Here is a 5,167-nt window from a genome sequence, read left to right on the forward strand (position 1 = left end):
TATAATGGGGCAAATGGTTAACCAGAAGCTGGGTGAAATGGTTAACCGAAAGTGGCAAAAAAAGATTTAAAGGGGAAAAATGATTAACCAGAAGTCGACAACAATGCGCGGCGATGAAGTCTGAAAGGGGAAAAGGTTGACCACATAGCAGGGAAACGATTAAACAAAAGCGGCAACATTTTTAAAAAAGTGGCAAATGATTAACCAGAATCCCAAAAGAATGCTCAGAGACTAAGTCCCAAAGGGGAAATGGTTAACCAGAAGCTGGGGGAAATGGTTAACCAAAAGTTGCAAAAATGATTAAAAGGGGTGAAATGATTAACCAGGAGGCTAAAGCAATGTGCCGCGGTGAAGTCTGAAAGAGGGAAAGGTTGACCAGAAAGCATTAAACAAAAGCGGCAACATTTTTTAAAAATTGGCAAATGATTAACCAGAATCCCAAAAGAATGCTCAGAGACTAAGTCCCATAGGGGAAATGGTTAACCAGAAGCTGGGGGAAATGGTTAACCAAAAGTTGCAAAAATGATTAAAAGGGGTGAAATGATTAACCAGAATTCGAAAATAATGTGCGGCGATGAAGTCCTAAAGGGGAAAAGTTTGACCACAAAGCAGGGAAAGCATTAAACAAAAGCGGCAACATTTTTTAAAAATTGGCAAATGATTAACCAGAATCCCAAAAGAATGCTCAGAGACTAAGTCCCAAAGGGGAAATGGTTAACCAGAAGCTGGGGGAAATGGTTAACCAAAAGTTGCAAAAATGATTAAAAGGGGTGAAATGATTAACCAGGAGGCTAAAGCAATGTGCCGCGGTGAAGTCTGAAAGAGGGAAAGGTTGACCAGAAAGCATTAAACAAAAGCGGCAACATTTTTTAAAAATTGGCAAATGATTAACCAGAATCCCAAAAGAATGCTCAGAGACTAAGTCCCAAAGGGGAAATGGTTAACCAGAAGCTGGGGGAAATGGTTAACCAAAAGTTGCAAAAATGATTAAAAGGGGTGAAATGATTAACCAGGAGGCTAAAGCAATGTGCCGCGGTGAAGTCTGAAAGAGGGAAAGGTTGACCAGAAAGCATTAAACAAAAGCGGCAACATTTTTAAAAAAGTGGCAAATGATTAACCAGAATCCCAAAAGAATGCTCAGAGACTGAGTCCCAAAGGGGAAATGGTTAACCAGAAGCTGGGGGAAATGGTTAACCAAAAGTTGCAAAAATGATTAAAAGGGGTGAAATGATTAACCAGGAGGCTAAAGCAATGTGCCGCGGTGAAGTCTGAAAGAGGGAAAGGTTGACCAGAAAGCATTAAACAAAAGCGGCAACATTTTTTAAAAAGTGGCAAATGATTAACCAGAATCCCAAAAGAATGCTCAGAGACTAAGTCCCAAAGGGGAAATGGTTAACCAGAAGCTGGGGGAAATGGTTAACCAAAAGTTGCAAAAATGATTAAAAGGGGTGAAATGATTAACCAGGAGGCTAAAGCAATGTGCCGCGGTGAAGTCTGAAAGAGGGAAAGGTTGACCAGAAAGCATTAAACAAAAGCGGCAACATTTTTTAAAAATTGGCAAATGATTAACCAGAATTCCAAAAGAATGCTCAGAGACTAAGTCCCAAAGGGGAAATGGTTAACCAGAAGCTGGGGGAAATGGTTAACCAAAAGTTGCAAAAATGATTAAAAGGGGTGAAATGATTAACCAGGAGGCTGAAGCAATGTGCCGCGGTGAAGTCTGAAAGAGGGAAAGGTTGACCAGAAAGCATTAAACAAAAGTGGCAACATTTTTAAAAAATTGGCAAATGATTAACCAGAATCCCAAAAGAATGCTCAGAGACCAAGTCCCAAAGGGGAAATGGTTAACCAGAAGCTGGGGGAAATGGTTAACCAAAAGTTGCAAAAATGATTAAAAGGGGTGAAATGATTAACCAGGAGGCTAAAGCAATGTGCCGCGGTGAAGTCTGAAAGAGGGAAAGGTTGACCAGAAAGCATTAAACAAAAGCGGCAACATTTTTTAAAAATTGGCAAATGATTAACCAGAATCCCAAAAGAATGCTCAGAGACTAAGTCCCAAAGGGGAAATGGTTAACCAGAAGCTGGGGGAAATGGTTAACCAAAAGTTGCAAAAATGATTAAAAGGGGTGAAATGATTAACCAGGAGGCTGAAGCAATGTGCCGCGGTGAAGTCTGAAAGAGGGAAAGGTTGACCAGAAAGCATTAAACAAAAGTGGCAACATTTTTTAAAAATTGGCAAATGATTAACCAGAATCCCAAAAGAATGCTCAGAGACTAAGTCCCAAAGGGGAAATGGTTAACCAGAAGCTGGGGGAAATGGTTAACCAAAAGTTGCAAAAATGATTAAAAGGGGTGAAATGATTAACCAGGAGGCTAAAGCAATGTGCCGCGGTGAAGTCTGAAAGAGGGAAAGGTTGACCAGAAAGCATTAAACAAAAGTGGCAACATTTTTAAAAAATTGGCAAATGATTAACCAGAATCCCAAAAGAATGCTCAGAGACTAAGTCCCAAAGGGGAAATGGTTAACCAGAAGCTGGGGGAAATGGTTAACCAAAAGTTGCAAAAATGATTAAAAGGGGTGAAATGATTAACCAGGAGGCTGGAGCAATGTGCCGCGGTGAAGTCTGAAAGAGGGAAAGGTTGACCAGAAAGCATTAAACAAAAGTGGCAACATTTTTAAAAAATTGGCAAATGATTAACCAGAATCCCAAAAGAATGCTCAGAGACCAAGTCCCAAAGGGGAAATGGTTAACCAGAAGCTGGGGGAAATGGTTAACCAAAAGTTGCAAAAATGATTAAAAGGGGTGAAATGATTAACCAGGAGGCTAAAGCAATGTGCCGCGGTGAAGTCTGAAAGAGGGAAAGGTTGACCAGAAAGCATTAAACAAAAGCGGCAACATTTTTTAAAAATTGGCAAATGATTAACCAGAATCCCAAAAGAATGCTCAGAGACTAAGTCCCAAAGGGGAAATGGTTAACCAGAAGCTGGGTGAAATGGTTAACCAAAAGTTGCAAAAATGATTAAAAGGGGTGAAATGATCAACCAGAAGTCGAAAATAATGTGCGGCGATGAAGTCCTAAGGGGCAAAAGTCACCCAGAAGGCAGGGAAATGATCAAACGAAAGCAGCCAAAAAATTATTAAAAGAGGGGAACTGATGAACCAAAAGATGAGAAACGGCCCGCAGAGACTAAGTCCAAAACGGGAACTGGTGAACCGGAAATGATTAACCAAAAACTAAGTCCGAAGAGGGAACTGGTAAACCAGAACTGAGTAACCCGATTTTTAAAATTAATTATAAATGGGGAAACGATTGAGCAAAAGGCGGAAATTAAGTCACAGGGACCATGTCCGAAAGGGCAAGAGGTTACCCCGTAGGGGGCATTCGTCAACTCAATCTGAAAACTTTGGAGGCAAATCTGACCAAAATGCGGAAATCGGACCACACCGCGAGGGGCGCCATTCGACGGGGCAGGGTTAGACGCGTCGAACGGTACCTGAAGGTCCCGGCTGCGACACGTGAGTCCGGAGATATGGCCAGTCAAAGTCTGATGGGAGGTACCGAAGCCGAAAAATCGAAACGCGTTTGCGGCGATTCGGTGTCAGAGAGTCGGTCACGAATTCAAATTCGTCCCGCTGATTCGCCAATTGCCAGCCGGTTCCGGGGGGATTGGCGGGGTACCTGCAGGATAGTAAGAGGTGGCATGTCGAGACTTAGCCTGTTTACCAGACTTGTGTCTAGCGCCTCCAGGTCTGCAGAGACCGACCCGGGCTGCCGCCCAACCGACTTTTAAGCCTTTTGGGAGTGGGAATTTTTCCCATTTTTCCCCATTTTTCGGGTTTTTTGGTCGGGCTTGAAAACGGCGGCCCCGAGGCCTCCCGGGGCTGGCGGGCTTCGGCTCCCTTGCGAGAGGGTCCGAATTCCACCCGTTTAAGCCCAGAAAGGAGTTCGGAAGTCAGTCGGTCGAGGGAACCCCTTCGGAAGTCCGACGGGGATGGATTCGGCCGGCGTTTCGGATCTCCGGTCAGAGGATTCCCCCCCTGGGCGGGGGGGTGCGAGTAGCTGCCGGCAAACGGTCCCTTGCACTTGTGGCACAAAAAGTCCGAGCACAGGTTAATGAGTTGGCCGCGGAAGCCCCTATGCCGAAATGAGAAAGCCCCCGTTGCGGGGATTTAGTGACGCATCTGCGGCCGGAGGTGGGAGGCCGTCCTGCCGAATTGACACTTGTCATTCGGGCACCTAGGGATTGGTCGGGTACCCGGAGATTTTCGAGAACACGATTTTCAGAGCTTTCTCTGACAGCCCAGGTGCACTTTAAGAGTGCCTGAAAAAGTGACACTTGGCAAAAGGCTCTCAATTTCAAAGCGGAGACCTTTACAAGAGCACTCGGAAGTCACCTGTCAGCATTTAAAGCTACATCAGGCGGCAATTTTCGAACTCTTTGTCAGTCTGAAATCGTGTTGAGCCTCGACAGCGTCGGGCTCAGGCAGGAGGAGCTTGCCAGCAGAGAGAGGCTCACCATGGATTGCTGGTGGATGCTTTTCGAAAACATATACACATTATATTATATTATAATAATATAAAGAAAAAAAAGAGTTTCTCAAAATCTCTGTGACACTTTGCAGATTTTTTTGAAAGCCAATAAAGAGAACTCTTTAACTTGAAAGTCACCTGTGCCGGCATAGCGATGACTTTTAAAACAGGTTGACACTTTCGAGCCGCGGCGGCTCTGAATCACCCCAGACACCAAGTGTGTTTGTGGGCAAGGCACCGCGGCCGGTGGGCTGCTTTTATAATAACGGGCACGCAGACTTTTTGAGAGGAATCGGTACTCTCTTCCGATCGATTTGGCGACTCGCGTCCGACATGGGAGGGCCCGAGCGGTCCAGCCAAGGCTGGTGTTCAGGCTCGTCAGGTTCCTCTCTCTGTCCCAAGTGGCAGACGGACAGTTTTAAAAGTCAGTGGGTTTTGTCGGCACGACTCTCCTGTTCACCCGCTGGCGTATTGCTCTCTTGTGAGGCCGAGAAGTCCACCTGTGTTGTCTAACAGAGGTCCGATTCAAGCTCCAGAGCCTGGGTGTCTGCCGTCTCGAGTGGAGCGGGAATGTGCACAGCAAGTCCCGTTCTGGTAGCTGAACACGAGATTTCTCTAGCAACTGAGCACCAAA

This window comes from Heptranchias perlo, unplaced genomic scaffold (assembly GCF_035084215.1).
Source record: "Heptranchias perlo isolate sHepPer1 unplaced genomic scaffold, sHepPer1.hap1 HAP1_SCAFFOLD_622, whole genome shotgun sequence".
NCBI classification, from domain to species: Eukaryota; Metazoa; Chordata; class Chondrichthyes; order Hexanchiformes; family Hexanchidae; genus Heptranchias; species Heptranchias perlo.